The 20,472-nt window shown below is 31.9% G+C and overlaps 1 long non-coding RNA gene across 1 annotated transcript; it reads right to left on the bottom strand.

Moving 5' to 3' along the window:
* Window positions 1-2,551: 2,551 nt before the first annotated feature.
* On the bottom strand, window positions 2,552-19,757 carry LOC143052082 (uncharacterized). The gene is made up of 4 exons (XR_012970985.1): window positions 19,669-19,757; window positions 13,286-13,387; window positions 12,190-12,291; window positions 2,552-2,647 (listed from the first exon to the last, which is right to left on the bottom strand). It is a non-coding gene; the product is annotated as an uncharacterized LOC143052082 (long non-coding RNA).
* Between the last annotated feature and the right edge of the window lie 715 nt (window positions 19,758-20,472).

The raw sequence follows: 20,472 nt of genomic DNA on the forward strand, positions 1-20,472 counted from the left end.
AACGCGAAAAAAAAATTGAACGATTTTGAGTTCATTAGTACAATGAAAAATTCTGGAAATTTTCCCGATTTTTTTTTTTTTTTTAATTGAATTTTCTACTGTAATAGGGGACTTCGTCCCCATATTATCAGTTCAGTAGTCGAGAACTGACTACTGAACTGATAATACCCTCGGATACTGAGAGAACACCAGCATCGGATCGACTCGGAGCTGTAAAAAAATCAAATCACGTTATAACTTTAACGCGTCACAAATGGGTCCACTTGTATTTTTGTCTATCTGATGAGTGAAGCCTTTTTCAACTTATTTTTATAGTTCGTTCTTATGTTGTACAGTTATACCACTGTCCCAGGTTAGGGGGAGGGTTGGAATCCCGCTAACATGTTTAACCCCGCCACATTATTTATGTATGTGCCTGTCCCAAGTCAGGAGCCTGTAATTCAGTGGTTGTCGTTTGTTTATGTGTTACATATTTGCTTTTCGTTCATATTTTTACATAAATAAGGCCGTTAGTTTTCTCGTTTGAATTGTTTTACATTGTCTTATCGGGGCCTTTTAAAGCTGACTATGCGGTATTGGCTTTGCTCATTGTTGAAGGCCGTACGGTGACCTATAGTTGTTAATGTCTGTGTCATTTTGGTCTTTTGTGGATAGTTGTCTCATTGGCAATCATACCACATCTTCTTTTTTATATTTAACTAGCTCCTAGAAATTTCAGTTGGTATTTCTGATATACGCAGATCTGATGAGTGAGGCCTTTTTTAACTATCTTAAAGTATAAAGATGAGCGTAAAGCATGATTGCTTATGAGACAACTCTCAACCAAAGACCAAATGACTTAATCCAAATATATAGGTTGAAAACTTACATTTTTCGTCTCTCTGAAAAAAGTTGTATATATAAAAAACCAAATTACATATTACATCATTAGACTGAAAGAATAACAACAACATGGTCAATTCAGACAGACATATACATCATACAATTGCCACATATACGAATCATTGCTGACTAGTTGCTATTAGTATTTGGAAAACCAACATGAATACAAACACCTAACACTGATCAGTGAACCATGAATATGAGGTCAAGGTCAGCTGATACCGGCTTGACCAACCTGTATACCTTAAATTCATTCCATACACCAAATATAGTTGACCTATTACTTAAAGTACCCGAAAAACATACCAAAACCCTAAAATTCAACATTGACCAATGAACCATTAAAACGACCCAAAGATTATAATATCTGAGAAACAGACCTTATCAGGGAACGATAACCTTGATACTGATAAGATGAACCTTGTCTGATGGACATGTCGGCATTGCAAGGAACCCATATACCAAATATTGTTAGTGACTACTTATGATAAGTGAGAAATTCTCATCACAAAAAAAACTGTATTTTTTTCAACCAGTCGCTGAACCATGTAAATGAGGTCACGGACAATGGACAGATGACAGATGGAAACTTCGCAACATGGGTATCTGCATACAAGATAAGAAGCATCCAAGTATACTACCATCTGAAATATACAGTTTTACATAGACGTCACCGCCACCGGGTATTAATTCCTACGTCTCGATATCGCAACTTTCGACACAGGCGAGACAATAAAATGGACAGCGACAAAGCCTAGTCGAAGTCATCTCAGTAAAAATTATGGCAATTTTTTTTCATATTCAGAGAGTTTTCATTTTCTAGCACGATTCCTTTGATAAAAGGTTGATACTTATAAGAAAGCTAATGGACCAAGGGTTCCAAGTAGGAAAATTAAGGTCGTCCCTTCCAAAATTTTGCGGACGCCATTTGGAGTTGGATGATCATTTAGAAACATCTGTGAGACATACAAACGTCATGATTTAAAAAGAGTAACGACAACCTGTCCTCTTGTCTTCGATCATAACATCACCGAATGATACTTGTGGTCTAATCCATAAATACCATTAGCAATCAGAGATTTGTCATATTAGATTATTAGCATATTATGAAAGAAATAGTATAATGGAAATCGTGGTTACATTCCAGCTTAAGTGGATGCATATTTTTATTACCTAAGCTGTATTTGGCAAAACTTTTAGGAATTTTGGTCCTCAATGCTCTTCAACTTCGTACTTTATTTGGCCTTTTTAACCTTTTTTGGATTCAAGTGTCACTGATGAGTCTTTTGTAGACGAAACGCGCGTCTGGCGTATATGCTAAATTTGGTCCTGGTATCTGTGATGAGTTTATTTACACACATAAACATGACAAAGACATATATCGACATCAACTTGCAATTATAATGTATGATAAAATCCTCGTACAAGGAATGTTGTCTTCATATGAAATCAGAAACACGATGACCTATTGCTATAATTGCAAACATAATAAAAAATATACATTCTGATTTGACATTTATAGGTAATGTTTGTGGTATGTCTTTTTGTTTAAAGTAAGCATCTCATTTCTCCTTTATTTAGTTTTAAAAAATTTATCCTACCACATCATAAAATAAACCAAAATACTGCAATTATATGTTCAGCAGGTATAAAGAGAAAATATTCTTACCTGTTGTAATAAGTTTTTTGTTACTCTTTTTTCTGCTTTTTTTTCTTCCGAATCCCAACTATATTCTTTGACAGTTTCATACGGTGTTTCGTTAATCTGAAAATGTGACAGGTAAAAGTGTTCAGTAAATTTATAATTCGTAATATGTATATTCTTTACCGGGTACAAAATGAGACTAAATTGCTTTGATACCCTTATGTTTTAAAATGCTGGTAGACTGGTATTTAATGTAAATTCATTGGAAACTGAAAAACAATGGTTTTAAATCACAGGTAAGTTATAGGTTGCATTTCTGTAAATATTGACAATGCAATTTCCCATAGGAACTCCTTTTACGGCTAAAACTGTACCACTTTTACTATGAAGTTTTGAATAAAATCTTATCCTAGAACTGAAAGTTTATATGCACTAAAAATAAATTCAAAGGTCAAAATATAGGGATGTGCGGTATATTTTCAACGTTTATATGCTCTGAACTTCTCACAGTTTAAACTAACACTAATTCTCTTATTTACCCCTACCTTGAATAAAAGGTTACCACAGATTTCAATATAAACAAATTGCACATGTATATTAACTGGTAACATTGCCAAAGTATGTCTCTATGAGATGGAACACAGAGATCATAACTGGGAACCAGTATGTAAACAAAATTAATTTTCTATGAATTTTCTAAATTTTCCGAAAATAGGCGTGGTTTGAGAAACAGCTGTATTTACAAAGTGCAACCTATAGATACAAAATTGTACAGTTAACAATTAGTGTGCTTATTCAAATAGTGGAAAATAGAAGAAAAAACCCAATCATTTACTGGTGTTTTTTTTGATCAAATCACATATAATTGTCTAGTGAAGGCTAACTGGTAAGTTAAAATGCTGAATCTATTGTGAAAACGGATGAGATAATAAATAAAATCATTGACAAATGCTCAAGACAAAATAAACCAAATCTTCGACAACATTGAAGGGACTGCATATCTATTCAATGTTTGTGCACTGATAATTTGTCATATACATTGCGAGATGAATGTAAACTGACAAAAAAGTGCGTAATATAATATATTCATATAATAAGAAAATGTAATTATGTTTTGTATTCCCGAATGGCATAGTTTTACTATAAAACGTGTACAGTCTTTCGTACGACGAAAAGATCCTTTATTACATCAAAACCTTAATAAATGTATGGAAGGTCACAGCTGCCTTATGATAACAATAACCATATCATTACGGGTAAAGATATATCATGAAGCAAATGTTCTATACTATAACGACATTTGACTATATCACAAAGATACATTTATATACTATAAAGACACTTTGATACAACATGAAACTACCTTTTCATACTATTCTGTCATTTCACTTTGTTATGAAGATCATACTATGAAGACATCTTGATATAACATGGAGCTACATTTTCATACTGATTTGTCATTTAACTAAACTATTATGTGATATTGCTATGTCATAAAGATACATTTTATAATATAAAGATATCTTAATATAACATGAAGCAACTTGTTCATACTATTTTGTCACCACAATATTATAACGATAAATTTGTATACTATATAATCATCTCGATAAAACATGGAACAATTTTGTCATACTATTATGGATATAAAGTACTAAATGGTGGCCCCATTGCCGACAATGTTATTTTTAGCAATTATCTCCTTAAAAGGCACTTTTAATAAACTAATTATGGAAAAACTGCTGTTGTCTAATTGAAGCTCGATATCTATTTGCGATTTTACCGCACTCAAATATATATGGTCCCATGGCTTTTCTTGGTGAATTTTGGGGTTTTTCACGATACCTGACGATTTCGCAGAAAAATTTCCCTAATTTTGAGCAACATAAAAAAAAAATATTTCCGGCCCTTCATACTATACATTTAAGGACAAATTTGTGCTTGCATGAAACTTCATTCATAATGCTTTCCAGAAGAAAAATATATAAAAGATATAACAACCAATCACAGAGAGCCATCTATTTTTATCTCTATGTCATGTTCCCTTCATAAAATGGCTGCGCCCATGTAATTTTATTTGGTACATTGGTACCTATAGTCATATAACTATCTTATAAAGACATACTTTAATATCAAGCTAACAGTTCTTATATCACGAGGTTACACTATAAGACCATTTCGTCATACCATAATCATTTCACTAAATCATAAGACCATTTCATCATACTATAAGACAAATCTATAAATAGCGGCGAAATTTCCTACGAAATTCATCCGCAACATCGATTGTAATTGAAAAAAGTCCATGAAGGAAATCTTTTTTGCGAGCATTAGGGAATTGCTTTCAAGATGAATGAATTTATCGACAAAAGGGGTGCCGACGGGGTTCTTGTGCGCTATCCTTTTCGTATATGAATGAATGAATATTTCAATATTTAAGTGCAACCTGAATTATAACAAACAATGACATTTATATATACAAGTAATTTTCAGCCAGCAAAATAGGCTTATTTTGCACTGCATTGTGTATCATTATTGAAAATAAAATAAATTATAAATAAATAAATATATATAGTTCGTATAATTAAGATTTTTAAAATGTATATCATATAAAAAATTGCGTATGTGAAAGTGTAACTTTTTTCCATTTTGGTTTGGTTTCATCTGGTGTGTTAAAAAATTGACTACAAAAGTGTCGAAGAGGAAACATTTGTGGCTAGAAACACAGCTATGAACAACAAGACTTTCGGCTGTGAAAAAAAAATAAACCGGGCTCTTTATTTAACAAGGAATGGGAACAATTTTGTATCATATCATATATTTCTGATATAATCTACTACCTATTCACATATTCAGCATGTATTTCTTGTATAAAAGATGCTAATATTCAAACCACGATAACTCACTCCTGTTCCAATATGAATGCAATATGTGTTACTGGACGATAAACACTTGTTTTTCACTTTTATCCATCTTTTATACGTCCGCCAAAATTTTGACGGGACGTATTATGGTATACAAATTTCCGCCGTCCGTCCGTCTGTGTATCTGTCCGGCGTCCACATGTCTCACCGTAGCTTGAAAACCGCTTATCCAAATTTCACTTAACATAGTTGTTTCTTATGATGGTCAAACAATCTGTATACGTTTTGGTGAAAATAGGATTTAAACTTTTTGAGTCTCGGGACTTTATAACTATAACAGGGGTGTGTTTTTCATATGTCGCGCTGTATCTCAAAAACGATTTATGATTATTGCTTAAAACTTAACACACTTCTTAGTTATATTAATCTAAAGATCTGTATAATTTTTGGTGATGATTCAAAATGTTTTTTTAAAGTTATTGAGCTTTTGGAAAAAAAGGGAGGGGCACATGTCGCACCGTATCTAAAAACCCTTAATGATTATTGCTTTAAACTTTACAACTGTGCACACTTCTTAGTTATATTAATCTAAAGATCTGTATAGTTTTTGTGATGATTCAAAATCAAAATTTTATTTTTGTAAACAAAAATTGTTTTCTCATGTCGCGCCGTATCTTATAAACTATTTATGATTATTGCATAAAGCTTCAAACACTTTCAAACACATCATGCGCTCGTGGGGCAGCTGTTTATTTTCAATCGTGAACAATCCAGCCTAAGACTTGAAATTCAACGGGATATTGTATATATATTTCGCATCGATGTTATTATATTTTTGATTAATTTTCATTTTGTTTCGTTTATTTCTGTTTATTCATTCGTTTCTATGTCGTATCGCACTTTATTGTCACACAATAGTATCGTTCCTGTCTGATGTTTGTACGGGGATTACCGTTCGGTTTGAGTACGGAAATCAGAGATGAACATTTCTTTTTTGAACACCTTCAAATAATGTTATATCAAAACATAAAATTGAGAATGGATATGGGGAATGTGTCCAAGAGACAACAACCCGACCATAGAACAGACAACAGCAGAAGGTCACCAATAGGTCTTCAATGCAGCGAGAAATTCCCGCACGCGGAGGGGTCCTTTAGCTGGCCCCTTAACAAATATATATACTAGTACAGTGATAATGAACGCCATACAAAAACGCGGCGGGGTTAAACATGTTTATGAGATCTTAACCCTCCCCTATACCTCTAGCGAATGTAGAAAAGTAAATGTTTTCAGCATATTGTTATCTCAACTTAGACTTCCTATATATTAGGATACTAGGTTATAGCAAGGATTTGTATAGTTACTATACAAATCCTTGGTTATAGGACGTGCGGCTGGAATATGTCACATTTTTCTGCCAATTGTTATATGAATAGGTAGGAGAAAATATCAGAAATATATGATAAGTTAAAAAAAAATCCCATTACTTAAATAAATAAAAAGCTCAGTATTTTTTTTTCACAGCCACACGTTTGGATGTTCATTGCTGTGTTTCTGTCCACAAATGTACCTTCTTCGTCTCGTTTGTAGTAAATTTTTCAACACACCCCATGAAACCAAATCAAAATGGAAAAAAGTCACACTTTAACATACGCAACAATAGAGTCAATAAATTCATTCATCTGGAAAGCGATTCCTTATATATATATAGCTAAGGCCCGCAAAAGGATTTCCTTCACGGCTTTTTTCTCTCTCATTTCAATCGATCTTGCGGATGAATTTCCTGGGGAATTTTCACCGTTATTTATATTGTCCTATGATATGATGAAATGATCTTGTGATATGGTGAAATGGTATTATGATATGATAAAATGGTCTGATGATATGCATGGTGAAATGGTATTTTGGTATGATGAAATGGTCTTATGATATGGTGAAATGGTATTATGGTATGACGAAATGGTCTTATAATGTAATCAAATAGTCTACTGGTATATATATGACACCTCGTGATATAAGAACTGTTAGCTTGATATTAAAGTATGTCTTTATAAGATAGTTATATGACATAATAGTAATACAAAATTGTTCCATGCTGTATCGAGATGATTGTATAGTATACAAATTTATCGTTATAATATACTGTGGTGACAAAATAGTATGAACAAGTTGCTTCATGTTGTATTAAGATATCTTTATAGTATAAAATGTATCTTTATGACATGGAAATATCACATAATAGTTTAGTTAAATGACAAATCAGTATGAAAATGTAGCTCCGTGTTATATCAAGATGTTTTCATAGTATGAAATATTATCTTCATAACAAAGTAAAATAGTATGAAAAGGTAGTTTCATGTTGTTTCAAAGTGTCTTTATAGTATATAAATGTATCTAAGTGATATAGCAAATTGACAGAGTATCATAGTCAAATGTCGTCATAGTATAGAACATTTGCTTCATGGTATATCTTTACCCGTAATGATATGGTTATTGTTACCATAAGGCAGCTGTGGCGTTCCATATAAATGTACAGGTTTTCTGTACCATGACACGTTCGTTAGACAATCACACAGAGCAGGTTCAAGGGAAAATTTGGAATAAAATCGTGGTAAACAAACGTGGAAAGAAGATAATATTAATCTGAAATAACAATTTAAATACACAATAGATATAGGAAGATGTGGTGTGAGTGCCAATGAGACAACTCTCCATCCAAATAACAATTGATAAAAGTAAACCATTATAGGTCAACGTACAAACACATTTAACAACTGTTGCCAAAAAGATAAATTAACTAATAGGAAAAAACAATCAAATATGTTTCACTCAATCATTACATCTAATACTGCGAAAACATGTTGCTAGTGAGTTGAAACACAAACACAACATTCGTCCGGTGACCATACAACATATATACTTTCGAATGCAGTCTTTACTTAATTACCCTATTTGAGCTGTTTTATGGCATGTTTAAATCCCAGTTAATGACGTAAACCTCATTTTATGAAGTTATATAAATTGAAGGAGATGTATAAATAAATTACAGAAATAACTAAAAATACGTTTGGAGACAACATAACTTGAATTTTTTAAATACTAAACGTTTCTACCTCAAGAAAAGATTACCTTAGCTGTATTTGGAAAAACTTTTATGAGTTTTGGTCCTCAATGCTCTTCAACTTCCTATTTTATTTGGTCTTTTTAGCTTCTTACTTTTTTGGATTTGAGCGTCACTGATGAGTCTTTTGTAGACGAAGCGCGCGTCTGGCGTATATACAAATTTTAATCCTGATATCTATGATGAGTTTGTATACAATTTAAACGCAGGCGTTATAATACTATAAAATAAATACCAGATGGCAATACGAATGTGGAATTTTAAATGTATCGCATATGAGGTCACACGTATCCAAACTACACACGAAGGCAGCACAAAGATGTGAATTTTCATTACCATGTTTACCCACAGACCACACGACACGATGGCTTTACTATGTCGTATTGAGAATAAGATACGTTCGAAACTGATAACGAAGGCGACACTATACCTGTCGATGGTATTAAACCTTCGATCGACCGCAGGAAATTTAATTACATAATTTAGTTATCCTTCATCCTCACTATACAAGGTATTATATCAAAGAAATTTTCAATAAAAACTTTAAGAAACAAAATTTGTAAATGTTCATCATCATTATTGTCGATTAGTGTCTCGGGTAACTTCCAATTTGCCTTCCCTCCGGGGTTCTAGTGTTCCATGCCCTCTAGTAGTAAACATCTAGAAGTACTATGTCATTTCTTCGTGCCCTAGGGATGTCAATTACTAAGGGTGATCAACTTCTTACGAGCATTTAGCTCCTTTATGTTGTTGTTTACCTTTTAGAAGTGTAGTACATTTTATAGGTCTATGTTTTTCCTCAATGGAAACATGTTTAGATACCTGATATATTAAGTGTTACATATACCTAAGTTAGGCACAATTGGCATATCTAGTTATTAAACGAAACTCATACTAAAAATTAAATAACACAAAATACACAATAAACAACAGTATCCTGTTCATCTTGAATTATAACACGTTTCTAACGGATATCCTAGGTTTTGTATAATTTTTGAATATACCTACTTATTGATAAACTCTAAAAACAAAAATTGAACATATTTTTATATGAAATAGGGTCTTAAAATTTTCTAAGGAAGTAACGGGTCATGACAGTAATAGATAGTTAATGGCAATATTAAGTGTATATCGATGAGACAATTCTACTTTCTTTTGTTTTAGCTCATCTGGCCAAAGTGCCTAGTAAGCGTTTATCATCACTAGACGTCCGTCGTCCGTCATCATTGTCTGTTAACCTTTACAAAAGTCTTCTCTGAATATACTGGGCCAAATTTAACCAATATTGGCAACAATTATCGTTGGGGTATTTGATATAAAAATATGTGTCCCATGATCCTGCCTGTCAACCAAGATGGCCAACATGACTAGAAAAGAACAGCGGGGTAATTTCTAAATTTTGTCTTTTACTTTGATAGCAATTATGAATAGAGAAAATCTGACGGAAGAAGAAATGTTCAGAATGTTGTCAAAACTATCAGACGACTTCTCATGGTAGTTATTGTCCTTCAATGGCATATTTTACAATTTTTTTTCATTTTGTCTATTATCTTGAAAGAGAGAAATTGTAAACTATACAAAAGTTGTTGTATCGAGTTTTGAATTTTTAGGTGAAAATACGGATTTTGAAAACTAACAGATCACCCCAGCTTGAGTTTCTTTGTTTTGCAGGCTTTACTTTGTTCTGCAACATTTTGGCGGGAATGTCAAATCCACTTTAAAACTTATAATTAATTATATGGAAAAGACTATCTATCAAAATTTACGTAGAAAAAATCCATTGACTATGCTGGGATTCGAACTCAAGACCTTTAGCATATCAACCCACGACGCATACCACTACACCAAGACGACTGGATACCAAGTAGGGCAGATTGGTAGACCTTTATTCAGAGAGGTTTAAACCCTTTTCGTAAATAAGTGAGTTGTCAAACTGATTGTTCAATTTGATTTTAAACTTTTTCAAAAGTGGGACGAGTCGGTAAACAAGAGTGGGGCGATATTCTAATAAAGTGGCGATATAGTTTGGGCCGATTGGCCAGTGGGACAAACTGACATTGTTTCATATTCAATCATCGTGTTCGGGGGTCATAAAGGGTATACATTATATAATATTACATAAAGTATATTATATTGTTTGTGTGGCGTTCTAAACTAGATTTTATGAATTGTAAATGTTTTTTCGTCTAATCAAAAACAGCTGAGATGTAAAATAGTTATCTCATTCGGACTTTGTGTGTCAGTGTTAAATCACCCTCTGGTTTCCTGCCATCGGGGTTATCTTACACTGACCCACCACGTCCTCGTGGGATAACTATGATTAAATTTGGCTATTTTTTTAGGTTCTTTTGGGGGTATTTAACTTCCCAACTGTTTCGGTTCTTATACATCCTTGGCTTTCAAATATTCCGCTTTGAATGTTCCTGATGAAAGTTAATACAGAAAACCGCTTCGGACGTACGAAATGATAACTAGTTGTTTTCATTTTTGATTAAAAGATCAGTGAAAGTAAAATTGATTTACTATATGCTGTTCAAATCAGTTGAATGAAATAACAAGATAAGATATCTTTTACGACAGTTTTTGTTGACGAAGTTATTATTCTTAATTAAAAAAGTGTTGGCATATCTGTATGAAGGTTCATTCAAACTATCAACATGTGGGATTGTAAGACCTTCAATTCTTAATGATTATAATATTGATGTCGTTTATTTTCACGCTCTTTCGATTGTATATACATGTGTAGGCATAAGTTTTTATAATGTAGATACTATCACTAACTATGGAAACTATGACTGAGGGATATAGTTTTACTTTGGGTATATGGTGGTCTATGCATTAATAGTTATTCATTGGACACATTTGCATTGAAAACTAGGAACTAACATTTGGATTGGACTATAATACTAAAAAAAAAATTGACTTTTCGTACCTATATATATGTGAGTTATTTTTTTAATGAATCTTGTTTATTAGCTTCATTTTGTTAAATTGTTTTTTTTTTTGTGACTCTTTTATTTGTCGTAACATATATCTTCGGTTTTTTGTTTTTTTGTGATTTGATTCAAGTACTTGTAATAGTATGTTTTATATAATATATAGTTTAATGAACCAAGTGCATTTCCCTTATTTTATTTGTGTTAAACGCTGTTTTACTTGATCGTATTAAAGAAAGTGTTACAAATCGTGATGAATACAAAAATACCAATAGAGGATCATAAACTTTCCTTCTTGTAGCACTTGGTGTTGCTCAGGTGTTGGTCCTTTCATCAATATTCTGATTATTTCATCATAGATCTTTATAAAACTTAGTCGAAGTAAATCAATTGACAGCGAAATAAATAATGTTTAAATAAAGCAGTTTTTAAAATTAAATTTTAGTATGATTTGCATCTTATCTTATTTCACCTTTTATATTTCAGATAATAAAGGCGGGTGCTTCCACATAAAAATCTGTAAGTAATAGGCGAAATCGTAATATTTGGAAATATTTTTTGTATTATGCTATGCAATTCGTTTTTCATCTTTTTTCTCTTTTTTTTTTTTGTTAATCTGAAAAATGTTATATCCTTGGACCAATTATGTGGACATTCAGTTGGAATTTGTGTTATCTGCTCAAATATAATTACAAGTTCAATGGGGACTAGTCAAACTCAGCAGAATTACATAGTGCATACCCTGTTTTTTGCATTTGGATCTATATCTGTTCTTTCAAGAAGCAATTTCACCAAATTAGGATGTCCGTATAGAGCAGCTATGTGTAAAGGGGTGTCCCAGTTCTGAAAAAAATTGTCTTGTTCACATTATTTATACAAAATCAGGAAAATACAACACTTACAATAACTAAGAGGATAAAGGATCATCCTTTTTTCAATTTGTAAAACAAATACAAATGACATATATCAAAGCTATGGAAGATGCTGATTATATGCACATATATGACACAAACAATAAGAAAAACAAAGGTCAAGTGATATTACAATTACCTAATATACCCACTAAACAAAGAATGCTCGCATTTCATGATAGCTTCTTTTAGGTTTGTACTGGCTGTTGGTTAAAGCAATTTGATGTCACAGAAAAATAGAATAGCTCGGTATTTTAAAACATCTAACGCATAAATGGTTTAAAAAGTAAAATCACAAAACAACTGAACTCCAAGGAAAATTAAAATGGAAAGTCCCTAATCAAATGACAAAACCAAAAGCTCAAACACATCAAACAAATGGATAAAAACTCTCATGTTCCTGACCTGTTATAGGCATTTTCTTAAACCGGTAGTGGGGGTTGCTGCTGATGTTACCAGTTCCAGAGCACATACGATCTCCCCTGGATTGTTGGGGATTCGTGTTGCTCGTTCTTTTATTTTTTGTGTAGTAATTTGTTGACTGTTGTTTGTTTTGATTTTTTATGGATTTTGGTTACAGCGTTGTCGGTTTTTCTTAGACTCTTGAGTCTGAATATGTCTCTGGTATCTGCCGCCTCTCACTTTAAAGTTTGTCCAGGCTAGGAAAAGTTTAGCGCTCAGGAGCTTGTAATTCAGTCGTTGCCTTTGGTCGCTGTCAGTTTTATCTGTTTTTCGATCATTATTATATATGTCATAAACTATTCCGTTGTTATTTTTCGTCTGAATTGCTTCAATTTTGTCATGCCAGGGCCTTCTTCAGCTGACTATACGCTTTGATGGTTGCTCATTACTGAAGCTCAAACGGTAACCTATAATTGTTTGTTGACCATGTCTTTACAGTTTAAGAACTGCATGCTATTACATACCTTGTCTATAACATTTACTTCTATATCTGTTCTTTCTAAAAGTAATTCGGCTATGTCTACCTCTCCTTTTAAAGCCGCTAAGTATAAAGCGGTCCGCCCATGCTGCAATTACAATGGGAATGTTTTCAATAATTCAAAAAATACAATATATGATCGGCAAAATAATTATTGAAAAAAGCAGTAAAAGTCGACAATTGAAACGCATCAGCTCAAAGTACGGGCATTTCTGGATTTGTTTTTACCGCTAAAATCTTATCTGGAGATATTCCTTTTATTTCTTCCGCATCATTGACGATCATTCCATTTCTGCTTTTCGTAATAGACAATTTTCATATTTCTAAAACTTACTCAATTTATATCAAAATTAGGATCATTTAACATCAGATGCTTAATTTGTATTGATGAATGGACGTGTATTTTTTCTCTCTCGGAAAGTCCATATTCTTTATACATCAACTGTCATTGTTTTCATTGAAAAAAAATCATTGACTCTTAGGTTTGGAATAACATTATATATCATTTAACATACACCAGTCACCCCTTTCATTTTTGTTTGTGTGTTTCACATATGTAACATTTATTATGTAAGAGAATGCTTGTAATTAAGTATAAAGAAAGGGATTATCATTATTCTACATGTTGTAAAGTGCTCAGGGCTCAAATTATCTCTTGATTGGTGGGTATTTAATTATGAAGTTCATTGTCAGTGCAATGTTGGAAATAATGCATGCCTCAATGATAAGGCATTTCATTTATAGTTTGTTTTAGTGATGTAAGCATTTTTGTTTATAATTTTGGAAAGTATAACAGATTATGTTTTATACATCAAATGACACAACATAGCAATGAAATGATAAAAATGTTTTATGGTTTTGGATATTAAGCCTTACATCAAAAACTACTTTAGTATTCCAGGAAATGATTAAATATAATCCCTATAAAAGCTTGAAATTCCTTATCTTTTTTCAGAATATTGGATATTTCTATTCTCACCTACCGCGGATGCAATAATCTGAGTTTGTGAAGAAAAAGTGTTAAAGATTAAGGTTTAAAAAAAATTTAAAACGTTATTTCTTTTTATTTGCATGGCTTTGATAATGCTATTTTTGATATTTATTTTGTAATTCGAAGTTATTATTCTCTCACGATAAAATAGTACAGAAGACACCACATATAAAACTAACGACTAAGCAACACGAACCATACCAACAACTGGGGTGACCTCAGCCAACTTCATCTTATATTGACCAATTTGTGTGTTTCAAAATTTAACCTTTAGTCAGATTATATAACAATTTGTTTCAAACTGAAACATTTGATTTTGGGCATTAGTATCTCCTGATAGTTTATAGAAGCTCTTTGTTTTGAACAGTAAGTATGTCTAAACAATAGGCTAATCCCTTACTAAGAACATGAATCCATCTTTCTTCACAATTAAGAAACGCAAAATCGTACAATTTCAATGATCGTGGGCACTTTTTCTAATAAAAACGTTTTCAATTTAAAAAATGTTTCTTTATATTCCCTTTCATCTTTTATCATTAAGGGGGCTCGCGATATAATTTTTTTTTTTAAATATAGGATTTCGCCATTTTTTTCTATAAATAAACTTTATCCTATACTTAATACAAAATAGAATATAAATATGGGGTCACCGTTCATTTAAGCTCAGAATCTGCCTGCGAAAGTAGCATGCATTTTGTTAAGGTACTTTTTTCTGTTGAACTAATACGAGAAAAAAAGGTAATATCGAAGTAGAAAAAAAAACCAAAAAGCAGAAATCGCTTAAATTTTACAATACATGTAGTTAAGTTTTAAGTACAGCTTATTTGAAGAAAATAAATAATAAATATAGGTCACCGATGAGTTGGAAAAAGTTATTTCAATTTTAATTAACCAAAGGGAGATCATTTTGAGCTTTTTCAATGATATAAACATTTTCAAAGTTATCTGATTTTTGTATCATATCATAAGGTTACAACCAATATAGTAATGAAGAAAATTTGTAATGAAAAAAAATATGTTTAAATTTTTGCTGAATATTTTGTACCCTCATATGATTCTACACTTCATATAGTTATTATAAAAGAGTTCGCTTCCAGATATAATGCATGGAAAGCGATGTTCGATGAAAATGAGAAGAAAAACTATTTATAATTGGAGGAGAATGGGTAAGTACTTTCTTATCAAATGAATTAAGCCTATGAGCTCTTTGAAATAAATCCTCAGAATATAGCAAAGTCTCTCGACCAATGAAACTGTAGGATTTAGCTCTTCTTTATTGTGAAAATCGAATGTAAATCATGTTCTTAAAAACGAATTATCATACTGTGTATGCCTACTTACAGATCAAAACAAGAGTTTTATAAATGCGTTTCAAATGTCCCGAAACACATGTATCTGCTTAAAATCAATCGTGAATGAAACAAACTATCAGTTGAATTTTAAACAAACAAAATCTTAACAAATTGAAGTTTATTGGTGCAGTAACATCACTACCGTTAATGATATTATGATATTTGTTAAAACTAACAGTCAATTTATAATTATGACCATATTAATGATAATTCATGTCAAATCAGAAGTACTGACTACTGGGCTGATGATACCCTTGGAGAATTAAAACTCCTCCGGCAAATACGCTTTGTAATACCAAAACTCAGAATACTGGATTCGCTTTTGGTAAAAACAGTCACTTCCAATATTCTTATCAATTAAAGAAAAATGCAAGAACTTAATTAAATTTTTTAAATATTTAAAAGGTTTTTTATCTGAACCTTTAGTTTTAATAGTAGGATCGCCATTTACCCTTCAACCTAAAAAAGCTACAGAAGCTGTCATACTGTCGGAACGGCCAAACACTCCATACCAGCAACAACATCGCAGTTGGAACAAAATAAAAGCGAAAGACGCAAATCCAAATCGGTAACATACGTACATTATTCCGCAGTATCTAAAAAAGTATAGCAAAACCCTAAAATTAATTATTAATCGTTTAGATTTTGTTAATTTCCTCAAATAATGAAGTAGGGTTTTTTTTATCTAAAAAGAGGGACTACAATATTGTCTTTAATATAAAGATTAGTGATTGTTGCAGTTCAGTGTTTCTGTTGTTCCGGTGTTTTCCTCTTATAGTTGATGTGTTTCCCTCTTTTTAAGTTTGTAACCCGGATTTTTTTCTCATTATCGATCTATAACTTTTGAACAACGGTAAACTTCTGTAGTCTTTATTTAATTGTAACTCAAATTCATAATTTATCGATAATAACTGTATTTAGACAAACAGATAATGTCTCGCTAAAATAAAAACATAATTAACATTCCCACTTACATCTAGGAAACTTATAATACTATTGTTAGTATATTGTTAACAGCAGATAGTGCAATTTGTTGTTGAATAAAAAAGAGGAAACTTATACAATGCATGCCCTTTACATCGCACTGTTCATTGTGGCATATGATGTCTTAACACAATTTTCATTGTTTCCAAAAATATGATCAGATATGAGAAAGGCCTCACATCACCAAAACTAATCTACAAATGAAATGCCTAAAACGGAAGCCATATTATTATCCTAAACATTGCATTGACATAGAAATCAATTATTGAATACAACTAATCAAAATATCATTTCAGCTTTGACAACGTTATAAAATTACCGACCGTGCAAGGCCTGTATAGCCAGTCAAGGTCGTTAAAAACTTCCATGTGTTGTTAAAAAATTCTACGTTTATATGAGAACGGTAATCTCTTTCTTCCTGATGCTTACTCAGTAACGCTCGAACTTACACCCCAGTTCTATTGTTATACATCATAATTTCTATTTTTGAAACAAGTGTTATTGAATAGATCTATCGTTACGAATAAAAATGGATTTTGACAACTAACAGAGTGAGACGAGCAGGGTTTATGGAAACACCTGCTTCTACATCCCGAAGACACCTGTAGTCCATTGTTATTCATAACGATAAAAATTGGTTTTTCATTTCATTCAAGCATGCACATACGAAATTACTACAAAAGTTTCACTAAAAAACATATTTTAGGAAATTCCAATATCGAAACGTGTTTTGAGTCTATTTTGAATAAAAAAAAATCTTTACATACTGTGCTTGAGACTTAAATTTTAATCCCACATGGCGATGTATAAAAGAACATACATGTACAAAAAAAATTTATTTGAATTATACATTAACAAATTAGAGTTTCATTTGGGCTAAGTCTTAATCATAACATATATATTAAAGTTTGGATTGTTGAAGACTAATGATGGCACCTAGTGGCGGATTCATACATTTCTAGAAGGAATACCAACCCAGGATAAAAGGGGTATGCGGTCATATGTTCCCGTTCGAACATTGGTCGATAAAAAGGGGATTTCTAGCACATGCAATCTTTTGCCAAATCCAACGCCTCAAAATGTCAGTCTTATAACCGTCAATATTGACAATTGCATACAAGGAGCATGATGTGTTATGATGATGTAATAAGAAGGCATAATACAGCCTACCTTGACATGCTGATTCATATGAGCACAAGGATTTAAGGGGAATATGCAAAACGGCAACTTTGACATTTTTGAAATCTAGTCACTTTCACAGTTTGAATAAAGATCAATGAAAATGTGATATTCCATGTAAACAAATATAGGGTTAGGCATCGGTTGTAAGTATTTATACACTTCGGGAAACGGCGTGTCTGGATAAGTAAGCCCTCCGTCCTGCGGCCATCGGTGTTTCTTAACCAGACATATCTTTCTCTCAGTGTATAACTATTACTTAATCATGAAGACGGGGATTATCATTATCTTGCATATACGAATTACATAACTAGTATTCGTGTATATGTCGTCAATCCATTAACGACTTGCATACTTAATTCTCATCAAACAAATGTTACTGAGAAAACATACATGTAAACAATATACCATGTTTAAGACTGCATTTGAGAATTACATATATAAGATCTAACCAGGTTACCTAAAACGACCTTTTCTTAGACATTCTTGATAAATTTACACATTTTTTTTTCTAATACGGTGATATGGTTTAAAGAAAATAGCTGTATAAACTTATAAATATTAACATTTTCATGCCAAATAGGGAGAATCTATTTTTTCTAGCTATATTGATGTAGCTACATGACATAAAATACGATATGAGCCACCGATTTCCATCGATTCACAGAGAAGAACACTCTTTCACTTCTTGACAAATTGCCTATGTCCCAGATTAGAATGGGAATTCTTGACAACCACATCTTAATTTACAAAGGATATGTTGATAATTATCAGATTTATTTTTCAAAAAAGAAACGAATAACATATGACACAATACCTTAGAAGACTTGAACATTTCTGAATACCAAAATTTTCAGGAAATAAGCCTTAAGTTACTGTAATATTCAATTTGTAATCCATATTGAAGAAAAGTCAGTTCGCTTTTGTCAAATATTTGCCGAAACGTAATCTAAAATTTCTCTATGAATTTTACAAATTAGATTCATAACCATAACATGTAGATTTTTTATAATAACTAGTAAAATTTTGTTTCATTTCCTCTAATCAGTTTACGTCCAAAATTTATCATACTTATCTTTATTTGTAGTGATAAAGAAAATATTCCTAGCTCACCATATACAATATAGTTGGGTGTTGATTGCATCAAATTCAATTTAATTTTACAAAATCGAAACTGTATAATTTCAAAAAAACATCATCAATTTTCTCACACATTGATATTTATGATAATAACATATCTATGCAGTTTCTTTTGTAAATACCAAGCCTAAGTAATTTTTGAAATTCTGGAATTGTACAAGCGTCGTTGTGTTCAATTTAAATTATCTAAATTTCTATATTGTTATTGCTAATTTAGAATAGGTTGCTATTATTCATTGTACATTATAATCACACTGATGAAGTCCATCTGTTCTCCGAAATATTTGTAGATAATTAGATTTAATGTTCCCGTGTTTTTAATATTGGTGTTGATTTGTATACTTCTTGTGCATTTCTATATATTTTTTGTGTACATGTATCGTTACTCGTAACGATCCAGCGCCTTCGTGAGAAAGATCATTGACTAATATCTAGACATTATATATATGTGTATATATATATACAAACATTTGTAATGAAGAAATTGAATATAATTGACACTTTAACATTTGGTGCGTCTAAAGCGCTTTATCGATTAATATTTATCAGGAATGATCAAACCCGAACATTTGAAAGTCTATGATGATTCAATATCTGAAAATCCCAGGAGTTTGTGCCTATTATTTCAGACAAGCAATTAAGGAATTTACGCTCTGAGATGTGTACCGTTCTTAAATGAAAAAGAAGATTATAACCAGTTTAGCATTTTAAACTCTCACTTACCTCGCCTTTAAAGTTAATATCAGTTCCTTGGAGGAGAGACGTCCTGACCTCTTCTAAATTGCCCCGACTAGCGGCATCCAGAAGTGCCTGATGGTAAATATATTTAGCATGAAATTATTCGAATATCAAATTCAAATCACTGAAATTATATTTAAGTTTAAACCGTAAACCATACATTTTGTTTTTCAGTGGTTATATGTCTATACTGTACGAAATTGAATATGTTCTTTGTACTGCTGGATTGCTTACTACTTCTTTAAGATTCTTATAGTAGTCGACACACTGGTCTTAGTGAACATTACCTTTTTATGTCTTGAGCGGCCCCTTAGACCATCTGCCGATTTGGGCTTCACCTTCAAAATTTACCTACCTACGCCAATGCTCCCCTGAATTTTAACCGAAATTTGGATTTATCGATCACAACCCTTGATCAGAAACATTCAGTTCATTTAAGTGGAAAAGAAAATCGGCAGTAAAGGATAATTTAGAACGTTTCGTCCTTTTTCTAAACAAGAAAGTTAATCGGAAGGTACCAATACCTTGTTGATAGTATTCCGTAGCAACTTCAAAAATGATAGACGATGGTCATGAAGTTTGGTTTCTTCGTACTGACGTGTTTTATCATCTTAAAAACGTGCTATTATATTCTTATATTTCTTTTTGAATTCAACTTCAAGTCTGTTTTAGTGGTGTCAATTTGCAATGCCTCGGTTCTTATACAGCCCGTCATTGTGATAATTTTGTATTCTTGTCTTTCATGTTTGCTTATGTGCTTTGTGTACATTCATCTAAATAACGTGGTAG

Source organism: Mytilus galloprovincialis, chromosome 1 (assembly GCF_965363235.1).
Source record: "Mytilus galloprovincialis chromosome 1, xbMytGall1.hap1.1, whole genome shotgun sequence".
In the NCBI taxonomy this organism is placed as follows: domain Eukaryota; kingdom Metazoa; phylum Mollusca; class Bivalvia; order Mytilida; family Mytilidae; genus Mytilus; species Mytilus galloprovincialis.